The sequence below is a fragment of the Pinus tabuliformis genome, chromosome 7 (genome assembly GCF_031772625.1).
Source record: "Pinus tabuliformis cultivar Carrire ecotype Pingquan chromosome 7, CPIR1, whole genome shotgun sequence".
Taxonomy (NCBI): domain Eukaryota; kingdom Viridiplantae; phylum Streptophyta; class Pinopsida; order Pinales; family Pinaceae; genus Pinus; species Pinus tabuliformis.
The window spans coordinates 2,041,417,643-2,041,444,254 of NC_142293.1; the positions used below are offsets into that span (position 1 = coordinate 2,041,417,643).

General features: G+C 39.4%; 1 pseudogene; it reads left to right on the plus strand.

The window, feature by feature from the left end:
- Positions 1–266: 266 nt before the first annotated feature.
- LOC149256714 (uncharacterized) lies at positions 267–21,799 on the plus strand (annotated as a pseudogene).
- Positions 21,800–26,612: the final 4,813 nt, after the last annotated feature.

Sequence of the window (26,612 nt, forward strand, 5' to 3'; positions counted from 1 at the left end):
AAACCGATTGGATCCCTAAGCTTCAAGCCGAGGTCATGAAGCTAAATCAGATCAGTGATAATGAGAAGTAAGGGTTTGTGCGACTGGTTTCTCGCTACCTCAACGGTGTAGAGGAGAAGATTGAATGGGGAAAGATCAAGACCCCGACTGACGATGTCGTGGTTCCCTACGATACGCTGGCAGTTTTGAGAAAAGATCCATCAGAAATGAAAGAACTCTAGGACAAGCTTGTTGTGTTAAAGCTTAATGGTGGTTTGGGAACAACCATGGGTTGTACTAGGCCCACTACACAAATTTTCTCTCCCTCCAGCCCGCTTCTGTCATGGGCGAATGAGGCACATTAGTTTATGGGCAGTCTCTCCCCCAAGAGAAAGAAAATGCAGTGCATGTTTGAAGGAAGCATCAAGAAACTCAGAGCCATTAAAGAGGAGGATGAGGAAGCCAAAGCTCTTGCTGTCTCGAGAGGATTCTTGGATTCTAAATCTAGCACCACCCGTGCTACAATTGTTGTTAAAGGTATAATTAGATCTGGCATGGAAACTAACGAAAAACCTTCTAAAAAGGGCTCTTTGGATGTTTGAACCTTGGAAAATCCTTCTGAAAAAATCTCTTTGGGGCTTTTAGCCCAGGAAAATCCTTCTAAAAAAGGCCCTTTAGGAATTCGAACACAAGCAAAGAAGTCAATCCATTATGATCCTACTTCTGATAAGGTGCAAAAGAGCGATCAGGGTACTATAGGGTTTGATGAGGCTTCTGCGAATGTTAAAGCTGGTGAAGGCAATGTGGGTATTAGGGTTTCTCCCAGGAATTAGATGAGGAAAGGGGAGTCTAAGAACGTAGAAGTCGAACCCGATACTAGCAAGGATGATAAATCTATGAGACACAGTGGCCGTATTGCATCCCCTGCATTGGTGAGCTCCAGGAATATAGAACATTATGGAGGCATAGAAGCGGCACGGCTATGCATGAACCAGAAGACCTCAGACCCCCCCTCTTCGGTAATTTCTAATTGTTTTCAAATCTTTATTAAAACCCCTTTAGGGAAATCTACCTTGATTTGGGTCCATGCAATAGACAATATTATGAAGCTGAAGAATACCATCACCCAACAAATTGTCTACCCTGATGGACTACATCATCTGCTATATGGTGGCAGAACCCTACAGGACTACAGATCCATCTTGGACTAAAAAATTATGCTAGAATCTACTATAACACTCAATCTGAGACTAAGAGGTGGTGCAACAATTTTCAGCTCAACAAAACAAATAGAAGGAGGCAGCGAGACAAGCACAAATCAGAAAAACAACATAGATCCACAACAAAAGCACAAAAATGAAGGAATATCATTCAAGAACATCTTACAAGGGGGAAAATCTCCTACAGTAGTTCCAAAGTAGGTTGGAACAGAACCTAGTCCATACATAGTGGAGTAACTGAAGTATACACCATAACTAAATCTAGATATACAAGAAACAGATGAGGTATGTTCACAAGCCATCATTTGTTGGTTCAACGGTTTTTGGCCAAAACTGTTTGAACTATTCCATTGGATTTTCACAAAGTGGACTTTACATTGTGAGATTCACCTTTGCTCTAAAGGGTCTTTCATTGTCAAATTCCAATCAATAGAGATAAGGGACATAGTGATACAGGAGGGACCATGGTTCTGTGGATCTTCGGGCCTTTTCATCACACCATGGTTCCCGAAATTCGATGCCAATACTATGGTTGTTTCCAAGATGCCAGTTTGTGTACGGCTACATAATCTCCCAATACATTTCTGGGACCAAAATATTATTGCATGTATAGGCAATACCATTGGCAGATATATTAAAATGGATACACAAAGAGTGGAGGAAGGAATTTATACATTTGTAAACATCAGTGTGGAAGTAGATTTCAGTAAGGGCTTACCGGATCACATACAGTTTAAACACAAACAACGAAGCTAGACACAGATCCTAGATTATGAAAACACAACATTTAGGTGCAGAACATGTGGACAAATAGGACATCTACAAAATACATGCCTAGAAGTAAAAAAAAGACAGCAAAAGGAAGAAGAAAATAGGAAAACACCACAAGGGTTGGAATTTTCGCCCACCAGATCCTGAGGAGGAGGAGGAGTTAGAAGTGGAAGAGCCCATCCCCATTGAGAACAATCAAGTGACAAAGAAGCAGAAACCCATGAGACATCTCCACAAGGACCTATGGAATCAAAACCAGAAAAGATGTTAGATACAATGGAAAATAGTGGAACAAAAAGGCTACACGCATTAGACACCTCTGATTCTGCCAAGGAAAACCCCCGACCAGGGATTGAAAATCCAATTCAACTTGCTCCCATGATACTATCTCAAGGGGAGTGGCACAAGGTCGAGAAGAAAAAGCGGAGGAAAACATGATTTTCCCCCATATGTATTTTTTTATTCGATTGTTTCTTATGTACCCCTGATCTGATGTCTTTTTGACTTGTAGATGGAATGTCATCAACATATACAAAATGTAATTTTGTTTTTATTAATAAAATTACGAATTTTCTTATGTGAAAAAAAATAATTCCAAGTTTATATAACAAACTAATTTCATAAAAAGAGTTTACCAGGTAAATCACAGCTACAAAAAAATAGCAAGACAAACCATGAGGCAACAACAACAAATCTTTAAAATATAGAAGATTATAGAGCCAGATTCTGAAACTATGTGTTTTGAAATCAATTTTGGAGCGACATGGCGATTAGGTACATATACCCCCTGAAGTTAAAATAAATCGAAATAGAAATGCCCAGAAATGTGATTATTTAAAACCACAACCGAAAACAAATTCATACTATCTCATTTATCCCTTTTTCAAACGTATACTCTGAAAACTTATCTATAGCTATAAAAGGAGAAGGAAAACCCAAATTTTTGCTATTAACATGTTTTCATAAAACTCATGGCAGCTTGAATGCTTCATCCATTAAGACATGATGTAAATCAACTTGCAATGAAACTGTACAAAAAAAAAACTTACATAAAATAAACTACAGTTATTGCAAAATTCCTTCAGCATTTATTGTGCAGCATTTGATATAAATCTAAGTTTCAGTCAACAACTAGATAATCAAAACCATGTAATGAACTATAAAAACAAACACAATATAATGTTGTCAACATACCTGGCACTAAATTTATACAACTCAAAAAATGGTTGTATGCTCTAGCTCCAATGCGAGTATGCTTCAGCTCCAATATCCTTAGCAACTCATTGTGAACCACCCGATTTTCCTCCCAACTATATCCAGGACGAACTTCTCCCCCTGGAACCCCTGAGCTGCAAAAGCTCACAAGCAGTACCAAAAGACAACAACAGAGAGATTTGCAATGTAAACTAAGGAAGCAATTTTTCACTTCCTCTCGATACCACTCACGGCCAACCTCAATAGCTAGAGATATTAGGATTTTAACAATAATTTCAGATTTATTATGGAAGCAATTGGCTACTCTCCATATCTCTCCCTCTCACTATTTTCCTCAAGTCTCTTCCACTCTTGGCCTCCTAATCCCCAAGTGAGAATACATGAGACTCATATATAACAGGAGCAACCAATTCTTGTCATAAAGGAGGAGTAATGTGGATGAATTGGATTCCATTTAGAGGAGTGTAACTTATGCCATTAAGGAGAGGTATGCATGCCTTAGTTAAGGAGAGTATAACATATTCATTAAAGAGAGTGTAAAAGGAATACTTTATGACATATTTTTAATGAGTGAAAAGGAATATGCCATTCTTTGATGAGTGCATAAAATAGAGTATAATGAATTATTTAAAAGAGAGAGAGAGAGAGAGAGAGAGAGAGAGAGAGAGAGATGAGAGTCATGAAGGAGATATGTGAATTGATCGAGAAGATAAAATTGCCCTGTAATTCCTTTTTAATAATAATATCATAGTCTCGTAAAAGATAATAATAATATTAATAATATTGAGGATTCAATCAAGATTGAACTATTAGGATTGATTAATGATAAGTTAATTCGTTTTTCTTCAACTCTGCTTGATTACCAATTTATGTAAAGTGATTTACTAATTTTGGAAAGTTGTATTTGAGATGCTGGACATGACTTTCTATTTTTAGAAAGTCATTCGAGAATTGTGAGAATGAAATTTTATTTAAGGAAATTCATCCATGAGTGGTATTTTTATTCTAGAGAATAGGGATTCCGCACCCCTATTCATTCATCTCTGTGCCTTAATAGATTGACGAATCTGTGCCCTGATCTATTCCAAAGATCCAAGCTTCCACAACTTGATATTTGTAAATATTCAGGACTTCGTGCCCTAAATATACAAGACTTCACGTCTTTATCTTTCTCGTATTTAGGACTGCACGCCCTAAATTCCATGCCCTCTCATCTACTGTGCTTTGAAAATTTGTGCTTCTCCTTATGGTACTAATTATGAGCTTTTACCCATGTGATGGTTCACTTGTATGGCCTTGTTCAGAGACCTGCACACATTACAATCTCATAGATCAAAGGAATCAAATGAATTTCATAATTAAATTAACATAATCACATTTTACCCAGAATGGTGTATGGCTTCCACAATCATTTTCGTTTTGATGAAATGACTTCCACAGTCATTCATAATTGAACATCCTTGTTGGAAAATGACCAAGTACCCTACCACATCCTTCTTAGTACAATATTAGACATATATAATCACACAAATCATGTATAATCCATAAATCATAATTAACCATATATTCCTCATAACCATAAGAATCCATGGGTATATGTGTCTCAATCTTGGATCACCATCCATGTCATACATCTACTTCATAAATCAGACACAAATAGAAAGAACATGTGTATAACATTTTACTTAACCAAAACCATCTAATACAAATAATCAATGATGCCACATATAAGAGGAAATATAACTATATAGAACATTGTTCCATAATCCAGTGATCAATATGTCATACATAAACATAAAAGGAAATATAACTGTGTATGTAAAACATTATTCCTCAATCAAGTGATCAACCTATCATATATATAACCCTTGATAGGAGTGACAAAACTATATTAGAAAAATAGGACATTACACAAACATATCACTTACAATTTATATGCTTCACCATTTCACATACATGCTTACAAAGGAATTCCATACAAACATATTCATCTCAAAACCAATCCCTTGATTCATTCATGAATCTCCATGCTTTGTTCTAGAGTTGCCAAAGTGGCACACATGAAGAACAGTACAAAATCTTCTGGATTCTAGCCCAATACTTTTATGTTGTATCTTTTCAGAGTTTCAGGGCCTCAAGAGCATACCAATTATGTGCATATCAAGCAACGATAGTGTTCCATCAAACCACGTTTTGTAAAACAATTACCATGCCTTCTCTATAGTTCCACATCTCACATGCATGTCTATGAGGACATTTTCCACAAAGCAATCCAACTAAAATCTACTTATAATTATCTTCACACCACCTACTAAAGCTTTCAATTTGGCACACAATTAGAGAAATTAAATACACCTTTTTCATTTAAATTATTGTTAAGGGAATAAGTCCCCTAGGGGTTTTGGTCAGAACCCTAGCAAAGAAGGAGTATTCTACAGAAGGAAACAAGCATTCAACTCAAGAAACATGCCTAAACAAACTAACTATGCGAGGATGAACATACCTGGATGTCCTTCGTTTGGGTAGTTCTAGCCAGGGATCAAACCCTCTGCAACTCCTAGTGATCTTTGAACCTGCAAATCAACCAATTCGAATACACATAGCAACATATAGATAAAGCATTGTAGTGAAATCAACTTTATATCATATAAGTAAATGGTTAGTTATACATCAAAATAGTCATTCATATATAAACCATAACAATAACATCATATGCATCAACAAAGCTGATATCAAGAACAAGACATCGTTTCTTATTATTATAGAAAACTATGATAAAAACATGGAAAGAGTTCACCTGAGTCTTCCTCTTTCGGCTCTAAGCGGAACTGTCCTCCAAGTCCATCCAGTCCCAGTCTTCAATAGCCTCCTTCCATAACCAATACCACAATATCTCCAAGCATGTGAGAGAATATCGACACTCAAGGAAACAACGGTTTCCTGAACTTGGGGAAGTGCTTGAACCACAAGGATAATTTAGACTTGATCAGGGGATAATCTCAGTATAGTAATTCTATCTCTTCTCTCCTCCTTAAGGCCTTCCATTGAAGTCTTTTTATACTTCTCCCAAATTAGTTTTTTAGTTGGGAAACAATAGGGAACAGTTGGGCCATGGGCACTAGTAGGTAATCAATAGGTAAAACCCATGGAATCTTCCCATAGTTAAGGAAATTTAATTTTTTAAAGTGTTTTAAGACATATACGTGGGTTGGGTATAGACTGACCAGCGTGTACATGCTTTTAACATAGGGAAAAGTACCGTACTGGGAGTAAAACATTGTTTTTAAAATATTTGGACCAAGTCTGGAAGGAAGGGGTTGCCCTAGGCCATAAACCAAGCATCACAAATACCAAGGGTGATATTTGGAGCTATAACAGATGCCCCCTAATATATGAGGTCAGAAGGGGTACATGATGGCTGAAATGTATTAAGTATTTGGAAAGGAAGCCTGTCAAAAACTGAGAAGGACTTCACCAAATTTTAGCTTGCCAAGCTAGCAAAAGAAGATCAGAAAGAAACAATTGTCTGAGGTGGGCATACCCATGCTCAGAGAAAGTAAAGCATGTTCGCATATCAAGTACGAGTGGATCCACTATGTATACAAGTATAAAGAACTGAAAGTACATAACGGATCATCTGATCATGATCGAACAAGTACATGTATGAATATCACATATAGGAAGATGATCAATGAGGATGAAAGATGAAGTTGATCACTAATGTTAAAAACTGATCCCAATAGTACCAAATGAACCTGATGGAATAAGATGATACTACATCGCAACTCAGATGCCAGCATATAGGATGTTGCTGTGCAGGACTGCAACATATAATGTGGAATGTTGTCAACTAGCAGCAACAGGAGCAACTGACAAGAGAACCAAAGAATGTTGATGCAACCTGAGGTCTTCACTAACCACTGTGGTACATTTCTACACCATGAGAATAAATGATCTGAAGTCGACCATGTGAGGAATCATTTGATTACCAATCATTGATGTATACTGTTAAAAAACGCGAGACTACTCATCGATAATGAAAATGAGAGCCAAGGTACCTAGTACAATCTAACAAGTGCGAACAGATGAGGTGAAGTCGAACACCTGGAATAATATATCAATTAGGAGACAATGATGGTTTCTCACTGTCGATAGCGAAAGATCTACCACCGATGACTGCAAACCCCAAGCTACTGCCAAATGGACTCTATACCTTTGCCCTAGAGCAATGAGTCATAGTTTATATGGAAAGATCTGCTAGAAGGAAGGCATTAAGGCATCCTTCATCAATCTAACACGATTATAACCTGTAGGAAAATAATGTGGAAGGAACCAAACGAAAAAAGATGTAGTAACCCAACCGAAGCATGTTTTCGACATACACAAGATGTAGCTAGCACACAATAGAAACCTTCTGAACCAACCAATAATGAAAGCTGACACAGAGATGAGGAATCCACCAATAGGGTCAAATGGAAACCAAGGCACTACATGAATCCCGATGTGTGATAATGAAAGATGATGTCGAACACAAGGGAAACCACTTAGTCAAAGACCCATAATACTGATCAATGTTGAGCACAAGGTGACCTATCAATAATGAAAATAGGGCTAGGGTGCGGCTCTAGGCCGGCCCTCAGAGCAATATGTCATCGTCGATAAGGACAAGACCCGCCAGCAAGAAGTCAATGGAGACCTTCTCAAACCGGCATGAGTAAAGGACCAATATAACAGATGTGATGACAAGTGATGGCCGACTGAAAAATAGGTCAAGAGACACCGCAGAGAGGCTGAATCAGGCTTACTTCCCTTAAACAAAGGAATGACTCAATGATGACCATGTGGTAGCATATGATAACTTTGTATAAGTTCGTCATGCAGGAGGCATGAACGAACTCTCCATATGACTGGAAGAGATAACCAATCAGAGGAGAACCGACTCAATAACAAGGTTAGGGCATACCTAAGTCAAACTAAATCCCGCCCAAATGGAGGAGAGAATTTCTTTTGAGTGCTTTGCTCAAGGGCGACACAACTAACTCTAGCTGCCAACAATATATGGAAATGTTGTCTCATTCTCTCTCTTTTTGGAATATGTAATTTTTTTGTCTTTTTCTTTAAGCTGGAAAAAGAATAAAAGAATGCTATAGTACAGTGGAAAGAACGAGTGTTAGTGAAACAGATGATCAAGTTCCTGGGATGGGAACACTCCTATGCTCAATGCAGGGAGGTGGAGCAGGTCAAGGACACTCAAAGGGATGTTGATTCCATGGATCTGAGGGTGCAGCAAGTTGTAGAAGCTAAGGGATTACAAGTTTGAGTTTGCAAAAGACATGCTCAAAAAGTGGCTTAAACACGAGTCCAAGTGAAGCCAGCTCAAGGTCAAAAGGTGTAAATGCTCAAAATGCAATGCAGTAGTACAACTCAACACAAAGGAGCCTCTAGGGTATAAGGCCAGAACAAAGCAAAGAAGCAAAGAGGAATGAGTCTTCAATGCACAATTCATGGCAGGACTAGAGAGGACTCCCTAGCCTACTCAATAAAATAGCATGGGCAACCAATGTCAATGAGGTGCTAACTATGATGCCCATGTAAAGGATGGCTCTACCATCGTGTCATGATTTACAAATTGGCGAGTGAACATGGTTTGCTAACCATAACGCGATGAGATCAACCCTATGACAAGTGTATCGACAAATGGAGGCTAGTATGAAAAATGCAATGGAAAACTGGTTTCCCTAACCTATATGCCAATGAGTAAATGATACATGGCATGATGGGTTAGCAGTCATGGAACCAATGTGAAATTTCTGAAGAAGTGTCCAAAATGTCCTGAAAAAACAACCTATTCCTGACAATCCAAGCTCACAAGTTAAAAGATTCATGAAACAAAAAAGATCAGCTTTTGAAAAAATTTAACATTTTCAAATCTTATAAAATGACTTTTTGACTCACCATTTGTACCATTTGTGTCGAGAGAAAAAGTTTTGGAGAAAAAATAGCAAACTTTCCCCCCAAAGAATTGGACCATTCGAATTGGATCAAAATCATTAGGTAACCCCAAATTCTAGATTTCATTACTCTATGATTGTTTTTAGAAATTTTAATTGAGATTTGACTGTAGGAATTTATGTTAAAATTTTCTTGACCGTAGGAATCTATGTTAAAATTTTCAATGTGACGTATATGCGGGTTGGATATTATCAACCCGCATACACACAAGCCCTAGATGCGATTGTGTATGAAAGGGACCTCCGTATACGCGGTTTGAAATTTAAACACAAAAAGTTAACGGTTGAAACTTAATTTTCTTTCAGGATGACAATCAGCTGGAGAGAGAGGGAGCATACTACCATTGATAATGAAGTTATGAATGATCAGCAGGCCTTAGATTCATTGAGGGGATGTGGCTTATTGAAATTTTCCAAAATACCAAATATGAAGGACAACACCCACTTGCTTGAAATGTTAATCCACTATTGGTGTATCAGAGATGATGCATTTATGATTGATCAAAAGCCTTTGAGGATAGAGGTAGAAGGTATTTACTTTATCATTGGTCTCTCCCGGAGAGGATAAGTTGTATATTCGACTGGATAGACACGAGGTAGTCTTTCAGTAGAAGACTACGTACATATATACTGTCCGAGGCATCTGGAGAGGATTGGAATCCAGATTCCAATAAAACGTGTGGAGAGCTTGTCCCTAAGGTTCTTACTGTTCACCATAGCCAGGATAAATGGATTAGCCTCATTGTGCCAAGCGTCACGACTATCTATGAGCTTGGTTGTGGAATCTCTCACTACTGTTTTTGATTGGTGTACACCTCTTCTTACCAATATGAAGAGCCACTTGTCCTCCATTCAGAAAGGACAGACCAAAAATTTCAGATATGGGACCATTTTGTGCTCCTTCTTCGAGAAGGTTCCAGGGCTACATCCCAGAGTATCAATTTCTATCGATATCCCCTAAGATCCTCGGATGGGTAGGTGGGCTAACCTGATGGAATGCCTTGGAGGCTGGGATGTGTGGAGAACTGCTTTCGATGATGAGTTCTTCTCCTGGTGGGAACAACAAATCATCATTGTGGACGACTATCCCCATGTTGGCATGGATTTCAGAGGACATCCGGATTTGGTGCTGCCACCAAACACAGCATGGGGAGAGATAGGTAACCATTTTTTAAGTTTTATAAATTTTTAAGATTTTTTTGTGTTTTTTAAATATAAAAATGAACTTAATGATATTTTTGATGGGATTAAAATACTGATATAATGATCATGTTCCAGATGTGGGTCTGGTATGACCAGAAGGATTTTCATGGAACAGACGTCGCGAAAGATGTGTTGAAGAGGCGGCTGCATAGACAAAGAGGATCTTATACATAGTCCAAAGAAACTTGGTGAGATTGACTCACCATGTATAAATCATGGCTGTAAAAGACCTACCTGAGGAGATGCAGCGCCACGTGGTAGGAGTACCACGAGACTAGGTTCACCTTTTTCAGTGTGTGGCCAACGCAGTAGTCACCTACTTAGCCACTCATCCTGAGCCAGGTCGTAGATAGATTGGACATGATTATGGGCATTTCGTCCCAATTTTAAACACTTTATTTACACATGGGTGGTTTTATGATATATATATATATACAGTTCCAGATTTTTTATGTCTGTTTTTAACTTTATGAATGATTGATATACCAATCTAATGCTTGATTAGCAATAGGATCTGCTAATGAATTTTCAGATCATGGAATGTGCAAATAAGTAATATAAACAAGTGATCTTTGAAATGCCCTCACTCTCAAAAATTGGTGACATAAATAAGGATCCCGAAGCTGATAAATGTTATTCAATTGTGACACTACCAGATGTGAATCAAGATACACTACCAACGAATCAATTCCATAAGAAATAGCTTCGGATAGTAAATTAATGATGGTAGTATATTCGGAAATATTATTTGATGCAGAACCAATACATACTCCCCTCGACACCATCAACTAACTAGTTGGATAATAAATCACCCAAGCTGCGGAAGCGAGATTCCGAGTGTGCCGACTAGCACCATCGGCGAATCCGAAATAGACCAAGTCATCCATCAACACCTTCCAAAGAAGATAAAAAAAGTTTCGATATCACAACAACTCTGGATGAAATATGTACGAAAATACAAAATATATAAAGAAGCCAATGCTCGGCTGTAACCTAAGCAAAGTACTTGTTGAGGTAGAGCCCCTTTCAAGGCTCCGCCAACTTGTTCCCTTCAAAATCGACTAATTCATAAGCCCCTTTTCCTAAAACTCGTTTCACTACAAACGGACCATACCACATAGAATTTAATTTTTCTTCCCCCAAGGCATCTTTATATTGGCCATAGACCAAGACAAGGTCACCTTCAAAAAGACTCGAGGACGAACAATTTTATCGTACTAAGTTTTAACCCTTTTCTTATGAGCCTCATTGATTATGGTAGCATCTTGACGTTGCTCACAGAGATGTTCCAAATTAAGGAGGCACTCTTTGAGACTATAGCTCTCTGGAAGGAGCTCAACATCCAACTTAAGGGATGGAATTTCACACAGAACAAGAAAAATAGATTCCAGCCCGTAAGCTAACTGAAAATGTGTAAAACTGGTGGTAGTCTTTACCAAGGTTCGGTAAGCCCAGAGAGATGGATACAACATGAGATGCCAATTGGAGTGATTGTGGTCAATTTTCCTTTGCAGGATCATCTTGAGGGACTTATTCATGGCTTCGACTTACCCATTGGCCTGAGGATAATACGGAGACAAATGCTCCTGCCGAAAGCCCAATTTAAGAACCAATTCGGACATCAGTTGGTTCTCGAAATCACTACCATGATCAGTCACAATATCTCTCGGGATACCAAAACTAGAAATCATTTTATTGAAGAGGAACAATGCCGTTGTTTCACTATCATTTTTATAAGTGGCCATGGCCTTAGCCCACTTCGTAAAGTAGCCTACAACCACTATAATGTACTTGTGATTCGCTGCTGAAGGCAGATTACAAGTAGTAAAGTCAATACCCAACTTTGTAAAAGGACCGACAGTGATAACAGGGAAAAGAGGAGCTAGATGCGCACGCATATTTCGAGTATAGACTTGATAAGGGTGCTAACGTTTGACCGCTTCAATACAATCTTTGAAAAGCGAAGGCCAAAAGTAGTTGGCACGCAAGATTTTCTGGGCTGTAGCAAGCCCTGAAAGATGACCACCACAAGCTCCACTGTGGAAATCACTAAGCACAGACTCTTCTTTCTCTAAGGTTAAACAACACCTAAGGATTGAATCAACCTCTTGGCGATATCATGTATCACCAATTTTGACATAGTTATTAGCCAGGTGACGTAATTTTCGACGTTCATCCTTGGAGGAAGCAGGCAGGAACTTCGAACTGTGGAGATAGATTATGATATCTCCATACCAAGGATCTTGTGAAGAGATGAGGAATATATGTTTGTTGGGGAAACTTTCCTCATAAACAGTATATTCTCCACAAGGCAGCTCGGAAATTAATTGCGCAAAAACCAATGATTTCTTAGACTTGGCCGACAAGAACTCGAGATCAAATTATTGCAAAATAACAATTTATAGATTGTATTTGCCCCCAATCAATCACCTACTGAGGAAAAATTGGAAAGGATTGACCGCCGCTAAGACACATTTTTTTCATAGCAAAATATAATGATGAAGCTGCTGGACAACATGGACAGTTGCTAAGGGAAATTTCTCAACCAGAGAATAGCGTAGTTCAGGGCCTACCAAAACTTAACTCAAGTAGTAAATCACATGCTCTGTGAGAGCATCTTCTTCCTGAATGAGAACCATACCTATGGTTGATTCTATGGCTGTAAGATATAAAAGGAAATCTCTACCATAATCTGGTGGACTCAAAAGCGGGGTAGAGATTAACGTCTACTTCAAGGCATCAAAAGATCGTTGCGCAAAGTCGTCCGATAAAAATGGAACTCCTTTCCTTAGCAAACGCATAAATCCTTTAGTTATCTCAGCATAGTTTTCTATAAACCATCTCATATAGTCTGCCTTCCCCTAAAGACTTTGATTTTGTCGAATGGAAGACGGGGGAAGCAACTGAATAATTGCCTACACCTTGAAGGGATCAACATGAATCCCTTCAGTTGATACGATGAACCCTAACAACTGACTAGGTGTAACTGTGAAAACACATTTATTTGGATTCAACCAGATCTTGTAAAACCGACATCTCTCAAAAACTAACTGAAGGTGACTAGGATGATCAATTCTCTTTCAAGAACGAGCAACAAATCATCCAAGTATGCTTCGATGACATGCTTAATGTCATGGAAAGCGTATGACATGGCCCGCTGGAATGTAGCTCTATCATTTTTAAGACCAAAAGGCATCTTTTTGTATGCAAAGGTACCCCAGGGACAAATGAAAGTTGTCTTATGCTGGTCTTCTTGACGGATAGATATTTGATTATAACTGTAGAATCCATCCATGAAGGAAAAAGTCTCATTACCCGCACATTCATAAACTATTTGATCAATAAACAGTGTGGGGTAGTCATCTTTTGGACAAGCTTTGCTCAAATCCCTAAAGTCAACGCACACTCGGATCACTCCTTGTTTTTTATCAACCAGGACTGGATTAGAAACCAATTTGTTAGAGGAACAGGGTCTATAAAACCCACCTTGAGCAACTTCTCTACTTCAGCTTTGATAGTTGCTACTTTCCTAAGATTGACTAGCCAAAGCTTATGACGGATCAGCTTAGTGTTTTCATACGTCTTGATCTCATGTTGAACGATGGATGGATCAATACCAGGCATTTCTTCATAAGACCAAGCGAATACATCGTGAAACTCTTTAAATAGGTTAGCGTAAATTTGAATCTCTTCAGGGGAACACTCGGCTCCGATGATGACATTTTTTTATCACATTAGGGTTCCTAGAGATGTTTATCGATACGGTTTTTGAAATGACCGACATATTACCTTCGACATGAATGCGTGCTAGAGCCAAAGGGTTTGAAACCATACAAACATCACTAGTAAGTAGATTGGAGAACCTGGACTCAACTTCCTGCAATGGGGGAAGAAAATACAAACGATGGTGTAAATCTTCCCAAGGTTGATCTACACCCATCATTGCTTCTAAGATTACTTCCTTAGATGGTAAAACTGTATCTAAGTAATCCATAGTAGAATTATAGTCAAGGGTCCAATATGGGGCCACATCACCATCTAAGTCATCCTCCGAAAAAGGAGTAGGATGGTCGTCTGTAGAGTTAACGATAGACTGATAACTAAGATCTGTTGCAGAGATAGGGAATGCCATTCCACCAACTTGTCCTTCATCTATTGTGGTTGTAGGCAAAGGCAAGGTCCAAGGGTATGAAAATAACGAGTACGCAAGAACTCTTCCCATGAAGACTCTTTGGAGGACGAAATGACATTGATTCTAGCTATAGGAGTGGGAAGATAAAATGTACCCATCAATGAAGAGTACATCCCAACTCCTAGATTCTTGATAGGTTGATGGGGTTTATCCACCACCGGAATAGTAGAATCTGAAATTACATGAGGGTCAACCGGAGTATAATCCAATTGATCAACCTTAACAATTTTCCCCTCATGAGGAAAACAAAGGAATCGAAACAAAGTCGAAACTATGGCATCCATTTCATAAATCCAATTCCGTCCTAAGAGGATATTGTAATCTAGGTTGGCGTCAATTATTTCTACTTCTATATTAACAACCTTTCCTCCAACACATATAGGAAAGGCCGGGATAATCCTTTGTGGCCTATGAGAATGTCCGTCAAATTTTTTCAAGAGTGTGGGTGAAGGAACAACCGAAGGTGATCCAATCGCCTTCCAACATGACATAGACATTATGCATGTGGAAGCTCCCTCATCTATAACTATTCGAAAAATATTAGTTTTACAATAAGTAGACTTTATTTGAAAAGCCATATGATGAGGAAGTCTCTTTTTGATATTGAGCATGTCAAAAGTGAGCACTAAAGAATTGTTTGGATCAATTGCCCCAATCACTGAAAGCAAAGCACTTTGTTGAGCTGGAAACGACTGGAGTACCTCTAAAGCAGACATAGCACGTGGACTTTGAGCCAGATCTTCTACAATGGAGTAGTTCTAGGGAGCCCTAGCATTAGGGTTGATAGTCGCGTGCTTGGCGGAACCTTTCAGTATCAGAGGTATAGACTCGATGTAGGGTCGCTCAATATGAAGTGGATTCATAGTTCCAGGAATAGATTTATCCTTGGATGTTTTAGCTTCACACTTAATCACGTGGCCATGTAGCTACCTTGACGTGAGAACACATCGTGAAAACATTTGAGGAATTGTCCCCCTTTTGGTTGCCCCATGCAGAGGTACCAGGGTTTGAGTTTGCGCCATCAAGAACCTGCTACCCTTGGGGGCATGGGTTAGATAAGACAGCTTAGGAGCTAGAAAACCCTTGCTACACTAACAAGCACTAAGCACCTTGAATTTTTTGGCATAGATGAGTCAAATGATCTCCACTACACAACTTGCATGGAAATTTAACTTCTTGTTAGAATCCTTTCCACCCTCACAAGCGCTATTGCCAGGTTTGTTCGCATTACCCTTCCCATCCTGATTCTTCTTTTTACATCATCCCTTCTTCTTCCCATCAGAATTTTGATTTCCTTTGGGGTTAGAAGCCTAAATGACGTTTATGGAAGAAGGTTGAGAAGGTGTAGGAGTAGATGGTGTAGCCTGATTGGAAGAAATAGTTTGTACAGGCAACTGCTGCAATTGGCTCAGAAGTTTCACTGCATTTGCATCAATTGATCCAAAAATACCATCAACATCCGGGCCTATCTGCGGCTTGGCTATATCAACCATGGATCTAGGGGCATTAGGCAAGATTTTCTGAGGAGTCCCAGACTAAGAATATATCAGTTCTAACTACTCGGTGTGAAAGATAGCTTGCTCTTCGGAATAAACTCCGGATATAGAAACATCCTTGGAGATCTCAGGTTGTAATTATTTTAAAAACCATTCAAGACAGAATTCAGATGGAATTTTTTCTTTAATGAGCCTATTTCTCCGTCTCCATTCCCGGATATGATCCGAAATGTGAGTAGCCATGTCCTGATGAAAATTGGCCAGAACTTCAGTTCCGGCTTCGTAATGGACAGGCAACTAAAAATGGTTTAAGAAAATTTTAGCCAAATAGGTGAAAGACGTAAAGGTGCCCCCTGGCAACTCTATATACCACTTAGCTACATTCCCAGTTAAGGTGCATTGAAATAGTCTCAACCTAATCGAATCATCAATTAGGGAGTTAGATGAGAACCATAAAGGGAACATGGTTACATGGTCGCTCGGGTCTTCACCATTCTTCCCTTTGAATTTTGGAATATCCGATGGAAGTTTGGTTACGACTGGAGGCCAAGCTGGATTGTATCTGATTGGATCATTCATCAACTTAGTCAATTCTCGCAAATTAAGAGTGGCCAGAAAAGGAATTCTCAGAGGACCTTCGGGATTCCACCCAGATTGGGAGGGGTTCCCAAAAGTATGAAAATAATGGCCTAGACTTTGAAAGGCCCCAGGTTGCCCGAAGTAACGGGTAGAACCTACTGAACTGAAAGGTGACCCTTGTGGTCCAGCAAAACTCAGAGTTTGACAAAAACTCCAGCTGAAAAACCTCCATAACCGGAAAAGTTCCCCCCTAAGGAATTGTTGTAAGGAGCTGGCAGCCCCTGGTAAGGATTCTAAGCATTGGCTAAGGGTGGAAAACTTTGAAATGAATTGACCGAGGAGTACGGTACATTCCCTTGTTGGCTGAAAAACGGATTCCCAGCTCTGATCCCACTAACTGCGGGGTTTGTCCAACTCTAAAAAGGATTGTTGCCTTGAATCATGAAATGAAAAGGCTAGACCCTACCATCGAATTGGAATTTGGTATATGACCACTTGCGAAAGGGAAACTCTGAAAAGAAGTTGATCCACTCATCATGGATGTGGAGGCGGTTGATGGTACATTCAATGGAGTTGAAGGAATACCTTGAGAGGGTATTCCAAAAGGGAAGAATCCAAAATTGGATGCATTAGCTTGGGAACTTCCACTCGTCGACGGAATGGAAGTAGACCCAAACAAGGATGTGTTGGCAGCAGACCCAAATAAATATGTATAAGGGATGGAAATAGTTCCTCCCGCTTGTACTAATATAGGATTCTGCATACTCATATCACTCGTCATGGATGCCATGCTTCTAGCAGTGGTCATCCAAGGGATGTATGTGTCTGGACCTGGGCTTGAAGGGCTGTGCACCAGAGTTCCAATGTATAACAATAAGTCTGGATGATCAGAAGGGAGAGGAGAATTCAGAGCTGCAATTGACTCTGAAATTTCTTCTACCTCAATATTATCTTCTGACTTGAAGATTACTCGAGAAAGAACTGGTGTGTTCCTCTCTAACTCTGTCGTAGTACCAGGTCTATTTTATACACTAATGCCCCCAAGCGGACGATAAATCTCCGATGCGCCAACTACCACTGGAAGAATCGCTCGTATGCCTTCTAGGAGAATGCTCTGGACTCGCAGGTGAAAGCCCACGCAGTCTATGAGACCATCTAAGTGATCAGTCATCCACTTTGAATCATTTTAATAAGATCTACTTAAAGATTCAAGAAAATTGAAAGCTGGGCCAACTAGGAGCACAGAACTCACACTAAAAATGTCCCTAAATAATTCAGTAGTCAAACAGATTTCAAGTATTTTTTCTCCGGGTGATTAGGACTGGACACCAAAATACAAGAAAGTGAATAAAAAGGGCCTTTCGAAAATAGACTGGGGTAATTATGCCCCAGGTCTACTAGCGAAGGTATCAGAGGTAGTTACACTGACCTCCAAACAATAGCCTTTTCTAGTGCAAGCTCCCAAGATTTGCAAGGGTGCCCTTCAGAAGTACCGTAGAATGTGATGCAACATCAACCTCAGGTGCCATGAGATTCCCCTCTGCAACCACCTGTGTAGATCCCTAGGATTGGCAACTAAAGGCACCAACTCGTATCAGAAGCTGGGCAGATCAATCGTGAGGTAAGATCCGACAAGTAAGAGAGGGGGTATCTCTCGTCCTTATCTTAACAAACCCTCGTTCTTAACTCCCAGTCACGGAGCTTTCGTGGTCTCCCTAACGCTATTTGATTTCACTCTTTATTCAGACTTATATGTTTCACAATTTAGAGTGGCCTTGCAGAGTTTACTCTCCTCTCTCCTAATCCAAGGCCTTAAATAAACCTAAAACTTGTTGGTGTATATTGATTGAAAATATAAAAAGTTTTAGTTTATTTTATTAAGCGCTTGATTTTAAGTGGATGCTATTTTTAAGTCAAAGGGAAAATACGGAAGTGAAACTGATGGTGTTCGTATGACGCAAAAGTAATTAATGAAAAACTAACTTCTATGCAATGCGCTTGTTTGTTCTTCGATGAAAAGAAACTTCTACTTGGGTTCTAAGAAGCTTCTATAAAGCAAAAACTTAAAAAACTATTGATGGTTTAATGATGTAAAACTACCCTAATGCAAGGTGTACATGATAATACAAAATTCTAGATTACTCTAGAAAGAAATGAAAGTAATTTATTTACAAGCCAACTTAAGTGTTTGGAAGGAATATGAATTTTGAACACAAAATGTTTCCAAAACAAGAAGGACTAATCAAAAGGATCCCAAATCACTCTCAAAACCCAAAAGAAACCAAACTCAAATTCGGCAAAAGAAAGTGAAAACAATGTTTTTGAAGGACTTTTCTTTTTCAGAAAACAATAAAAATAACTTTTCAGAAGCACTCAAAATGCCACCAAAGACTCAAAGACCAAAAACAAATCACAAGGAAAATTTCAAGTTATTAATTCAACACGAATGAAAACTTGAACAAAATAGGTGTTTCAACTTGCACTAAATGATCCAAAAGCAGCAAAAAGAGCTATGAGAAACTGACCAAGAAATCAAGAAAGACACACTTTCAAATTCATCAACAAGAAACTTTCGAAAAGCAAGAAAAAGTGTATGGCCACAAAAATGATGGGAAGTAAAGCAAGCAAACCATAAAAATGAAGTTTGACACAAAGATTGCAAACAATCTTCTATTCTGGAAGACCAGAACAATCAAGAACCTCTATAAGAAGCCTTGTGTGTTCAAACACAAATCATAAAACTCACTGTAAAGCAAACTGAGGCCAAAAAATTTTCAAAGCAGGAGAGAATTTGTAACAGTAAGCTCACTGAAAAATTAAATTTTGAAAACAGAAACTGACCACTTAGAAACCACACAGACCAAGAAACAAATCTTTCCAGGCAGAAAGATTTGAAAAAATCATGCAAAAAATTGTATATGTGACTGTGTCCCTACACAGCTGCATGTACACGTGCTTCTACCAAAATAAACTCATGTATACACAGTTTCAGTTCACAGAAACAAGCATGTGTATGGTTTTGTAAACAGACAAAGATGCATATATGAAGCTTTAAAAGAAAAATAAAAAATGACGCCTGATGAAAAATATCAAACTTGAAGTCTGAGTTCCTACAGGAGCAGGAAGTACAGTGACAGCAAGAAAACTAAGAACTGAGCCCTGATTGGCACTAAATAACCCAAACCAGGAATAACTCAACACAAAGGAACCTCTAGGGTATAAGGCCAGAACAAAGCAAAGAAGCAAAGAGGAATGAGTCTTCAATGCACAAGTCATGGCGGGACTAGAGAAGACTCCCAAGCGTACTCAATAAAATAGCATGGGCAACCAATGTCAGTGAGGTGCTAACTACGATGCCCATGTAAAGGATGGCTCTACCATCGTGTCATGATTTACAAATCGGCGAGTGAACATGGTTTTCTAACCGTAACATGATGGGATCAACCCTATGGCAAGTGTATTAACAAATGGAGGCTAGTATGAAAAATGCAATGGAAAAGTGGTTTCCCTAACCTATATGTGAGTGAGTAAATGATACTTGGCATGACAGGTCAGCAGTCATGGAACCAATGTGAAATTTCTGAAGAAGTGTCCAAAATGTCCTGAAAAAACAACCTATTCCCGATAATCAAAGCTCACAAGTTAAAAGAATCATGAGACGAAAAGGATCAGCTTTTGAAAAAATTTAACATTTTCAAAGCTTATAAAATGACTTTTTGACTCACCATTTGTACCATTTGTGTTGAGAGCAAAAGTTGTGGAGAAAAAAGAGCAAACTTTCCTCCCGAAGAATTGGACCATTCGAATTGGATCAAAATCATCAGGTAACCCCAAATTCTAGATTGCATTACTTTATGATTGTTTTTAGAAATTTTAATTGAGATTTAACTGTAGGAATTTATGTTAAAATTTTCTTGACTGTAGGAATTTACGTTAAAATTTTCAATGCCACGTATACACAGGTTGGATATTATAAACCCGCGTACATGCAAGTCCTACATGCGACTGTGTATGAAAGGGACCTGCATATACGCGGTTTGAAATTTAAACACAAAAATATAATGGTTGAAACTTAAGTTTCTTTCAGGATGAAAATCAGCTGGAGAGAGAGGGAGCATAGTGCCATTCATAATGAAGTTATGAATGATTATCAGGCCTTAGATTCATTGAGGGGATGTGGCTTATTGAAATTTTCCAAAATGCCAAATATGAAGGCCAGCACCTGCTTGCTTGAAATGTTAATCCACTATTGGAGTATCAAAGATGATGCATTTATGATTGATCAAATGCCTTTGAGGATAGAGGTAGAAGATATTTACTTTATCACTGGTCTCTCCCGGAGAGGAGAAGTTGTATATTCGACTGGACAGACATGAGGTAGTCTTTCAGTAGAAGACTACTACATATATACTCTCCGGGGCATCTGGAGAAGATTGGAATCCAAATTCCAATAAAACATGTGGAGAGCTTGTCCCTGAGGATATTAATATTCACCATAGCCAGGATAAATAGATTAGCCTCATTGCGCCAAGCGTCACCACTATCCATGAGCTTGGTTGTGGAGTGTCTCACTGCTATTTTTGATTGGTGTACACCTCTTCTTACCAATATGAAGAGCGAGTTGTCCTCCATTCAGAAAAGACAAACCAAAAATTTTGGATATGGGACCATTTTGTGCTCCTTCTTCAAGAAGGTTTTAGGGCTATGTCCCAGAGTATCAGTTTCTATCAATAGCCCCTGAGATCCTCGGATGGGTAGGCGAGCTGACCTGATGAAACACCTTGGAGGCGGGGATGTGCGGAGGACTTCTTTCGATGATGAGTTCTTCTCCTAGTGGGAACAAAAAATCATCATTGTGGATGACTATCCCCATGTTGGCATGGATTTCAGAGGAGATTCGAATTTGGTGTTGCCACCAAACATAGCATGGGGAGAGATAGGTAACCATTTTTAAGTTTTACAACAAATTTTAAGATTTTTTGTGTTTTTTAAATATAAAAATGAGCTTAAAGATATTTTTGATGGGATTAAAAGACTGATATAATGATCATGTTCCAGATGTGGGTCTGATATGACCAGACAGATTTTCACGGCACAGATGTCGCGGAAGATGTGCTGAAGAGGCAGCTGTAGATATAGAGAGGATCTTATACGTAGTCCAAAGAAACTTGGTGAGATTGACTCACCAGGTATAAATCGTGGCCGTAGAAGACCTACCTAAGGAGATGCAGTGCCGCGTGGTAGGAGTACCACGAGACTAGGTTCACCTTTTTCGGCGTGTGGCCAACGCAGTAGTCACCTACTTAGCCACTCATCCTGAGCCAGGTCGTAAATAGATTGGACATGATTATGGGAATTTCATCCCAATTTTAAACACATTATTTACACATGGGCGGTTTTATGATATATATATACAGTTCCAGATTTTTGATGTTTGTTTTTAACTTGATGAATGATTGATATGCCAATCTAATGCTTGACTAGCAATAGAATCTGCCAATGAATTTTCAGATCGTGGAATGTGCAAATAAGTAATATAAACAAATGATCTTTGAAATACCCTCACTCTCAAAAATTGGCAATATAAATAAGGATCCTGAATCTAATAAATGTTATTCAATTGTGACGCTACCAGCTGTGAGTCAAGATACACTACCAACAAATCAATTCCATAAGAAATAGCTTCGGATAGTAAATTAATGATTGCAATATATTCAGAAATATTACTTGACGCAGAACCAATACAAACTCCCCTTGACATCATCAACTGACCAGTTGGATAATAAATCACCCAAGCTGCGGAAGCGGGATTCCGAGTGTGCCGACTAGCACCATCGGCGAATCCAAAATAGACCAAGTCATCCATCAACACCTTCCAAAGAAGATAAAAAAAATGTCGATATCACAATAACTCTGGATGAAATATGTACAAAAATACAAAATATACAAAGAATCCATTGCTTGGTGGTAACCTAAGCAAAGTACTTCTTGAGGTAGAGCCCATTTCGGGGCTCCGCCAACTTGTTCCCTTCAAAATCGACTAATTCATAAGCCCCTTTTCCTAAAACCCGTTTCACTAGAAATAGACCATACCACATAGACTTGAATTTTCCTTCCCCCAAGGCATCTTTATATTGGTCATAGACCAGGACAAGGTCGCCTTCAGAAAAAACTTGAGGATGGATAGCTTTATCGTACTGAGTTTTAACCCTTTTCTTATGAGCCTCATTGATTATGGTAGCATCTTGATGTTGCTCACCGAGATGTTCCAAATGAAGGAGGCGCTCTTTGATACTATAGCTCTATGGAAGGAGCTCAACAGCCAGTTTAAGGGATGGAATTTCGCACTCAATAGGAAAAATAGATTCCAGCCCGTAAACTAATTGAAAAGGTGTAAAACCGGTGGTAGTCTTTACCAAGGTACGGTAAGCCCAGAGAGCTGGATACAGCATGAGATGCCAACTGGAGTGATTATTGCCAATTGTCCTTTGTAGGATCGTTTTGAGGGAATTATTCATGGCTTCAAATTATCCATTGGCCTGAGGATAATATGGAGACAAATGCTCCTACTGAAAGCCCAAATTAAGAGCCAATTCAGACATCATTTCGTTCTCAAAATCACTGCCATGATTAGTCACAATCTCTCTCGGGATACCAAAACGAGAAATCATTTAATTGAAGAGGAACAATGCCGTTGTTTCACTATTGTTTTTATAAGTGGCCATGGCCTCAGCACACTTCGTAAAGTAGTCTACGGCCACTATAATGTACTTGTGATTCGCTGCTGAAGATGGATTACAAGTAGTAAAGTCAATACCCAACTTTGTAAAGGCACCGACAGTGATAACAGGGAAAAGAGGAGCTGGATGTGCGCTGATCTTCCAAGTATAGATTTGATAAGGGTTCTAATGTTTGACCACCTCAATACAATCTTTGAAAAGCGAAGCCCAGAAGTAGTTGGCACGCAAGATTTTTTGGGCTGTAGCAAGCCCTGAATGATGACCACCACAAGCTCCACTGTGGCAATCATTAAGCATAGACTCTTCTTCCTCTAAGGTTAAACAACACCTAAGGATTGAATCAACCCCTTGGTGATATCATGTATCACCAATGATGACATAGTTCTTAGCTAGGTGATGTAATTTTCAACGTTCATCCTTGCAGGAAGCAGGAGGGAACTTCGAAGTCTGGAGATAGATTATGATATCTCCATACCAGGTATCTTGTGAAAAGATGAGGAATAGATGTTCATTGGGGAAACTTTCCTCATAAACAGTATATTCTCCACAAGGCAGCTTGAAAATTAATTGTGCAAAAACAAATGATTTCTTAGACTTGGCCGACAAGAACTCGAGATCAAATTCTTAAAAAATAACAATCTATAGATTGTATTTTCCCCCAATCATGTTGGTTCTTGAAATACATACTGTTAGCCTCCTATTGCAACAGGGTATCATTTTTCATGATTGACATTTTTACATGCCAAATATGTCATACTTTGCAAGCTGCAGTGTTCCATATTTCCAGAAGAGGCCAAAGAAGAAAGCCATGAAGTGTGCTAGTACAAATGCTACTGTTGATTCCAATTTTTGATAACCTGTTCCAGTTTTCAAGAGTTTTCATGTAAGGGAGGTCCAAACAGTTTAATCTTGGTCTCCCTAGCTTTCAATTTCCTATTTTAGAATATAGAGAATCACATCTGCCAAACAGTTTAATCTTGGCAAATTTGTATATAGGTAGAGAATCAAAGGGACCCAACTGTTTAATCTAGGCCCTGGTATAAAATATTGTAGATTTAGATAGGAAAAATTCAAAAGAAAAATTGTAAATTTGGGTTGCAAGTCTAAGTGCACCTAATTCAAAGAAGAAAAAATGTTAGGAGAGTAGGCTGGGTAGGTAGCTGTGTGGAGCAGCAGAATTATATGATCAATTTTGTGGTACAAAGTAATATATATTTACAGATCAAGTGCAGGCAGTGTTCATGCAAAGGAGCTCAAAGGTGGACATAACTAACTCCCCCTTCTTCTAATTCCCCAAGTCCCTACTAACTTCCCAAAGAGGTCAAGATCTACTTGATTCCTCTTAGATTCATCATCATCCATATCAGTTGCCTTGGTGAAGATCTGCTTCAGTCAAGGATTCCATTTCTTTTCAAAGTCTTTTCCCCAAAATTAGCCTAAGGTCCCTGACCTTAGCACTTTCTTATCACCTTCATATTAACTACTAATAATATTGTATAGCTCCCTATCATTTTTCCCCTTTCCCCTATTAAAACTTTGTATATAAAATTCCCCTATATAAATATCCCCCCCTGGAAATATAGCCATATTTTTGTAAGTCCGGGAAAGAACAGTCCATCTCGGGCTGCTTTTAGCCCATCCGTGTCCATGTAGGGATTAATCTAACACCTGGCCAGATTAATAACCTCTTCCCTAGCCCTAAAACCCTCAAAAACCCACTTTTTTCCCCCTTATCCTAAGTTTCAGGCATAAATACATTAACCCGCGCTAGTATTAACCCATAAAACCCCTTTCCCTAAGTCTTAACCCCCTGCGTGCGTTATTTAATTTGGAATATTCCGCGCATATTCCCCGCCGTATACCCCCGCCGACTCGCCATCGCCGCCAGCCGTTGGATCATCCGCCCCGCAGATCTACGACTGACGGGCCCTCCCATCCTCGAATCGCCCGAGCTTTAGCGTCCAGGAGATGGGTGGTATTACCCGCCTACTCCCACCACGCATCAAGCGTTGGGGTGTGGCGAAGCCCCTTCCCCAAAACCACCCAGGTGCTAAGGTGGTGCGCCGAAAACCGCTTACCGCCCTCCCCTGTGACGTAAGCCCCACGTCACCTCCCGCGTCACCCCCCTACCCAGTCACCACGACACATCGTCCGCCTGCGTGGCCCCCTACCGCCGTACTGCCGAGTCACCTACCACGTGGCCTCCTGCCACCATACCCTGCCACTCCACCTACCACGTCACCGTCCGTACAGGATGACGTCATCATGCTGACGTCATCCCGCCACATCATCATCCTGACGTCATTGCTGACGTCACCCGCCGTACGAAGTCGCATCCACTGACGTCATGCTAATGTCATCAGCACTTTTTGGCGTGAAGGGCAAAAAATCGCACTTCGGAGCCCCGGAATCAGTTTTTGAGGCAGTTTTTGATGAGAGATTTGTGCCTTTTCATTCTGCGGCCCCGAGCAGGCCCGAAAGGCGCCGAATGACCCATTTTTCTTCGCAAAGCTTGCAGGAAGGAGCATAAAACAGTTTTGAAGGAAACAGAGGCTGAACAATGGCCATTAATTTGTGAATAAGACCCACAGCACGTCAGAACAACATCAATTTATTGCCAAAGAGTATAAGAGGAAGAAGAAGAGCCAAAGAGTATTAGTCAAGATTTTTTAGGGGCTCGAAGCACCTGAACATTGATGAGCCCCCCTAGAAAGTCAAATCAAAAGGCTTAAGCCCATCCTTGCCCTCAAATCACAGTAAAAGAGTTAAATGCAGACAGACAGCAGAGATGCAGGAACCCATACACATTTATTTCAGAAAACACTACAACAAGCCACCAAGGACAGCATCACTTATTCAGTTTTGATACGGCGGCCCTGAGCGCAGCCCGAGATATTTTTTGCATTTATTTCTGGATAGGATTAGGTTAAGTAGTCATTTTTCTTTTATGACCTGATTAGGTCAAGATGTAATAAAGGAACGTTGTAGATAGTTTTTCCCTATATATACCGCCTCTACATTGTTTCAAGAGTTGGTTGATTAGAAATTTCACCAGAGACTCGCATTGTATACCTGAGTTTTTTCTATAATCAATGATTGTTGAAAGCTTGGAGAGCAAATTGTCTGTTGTAAATGAATGTTTTTGGAGATATGAAGATGGAAAAACTTGTGCTACAGCCTGAAGTAATAAGTGCATCTTACCTCTG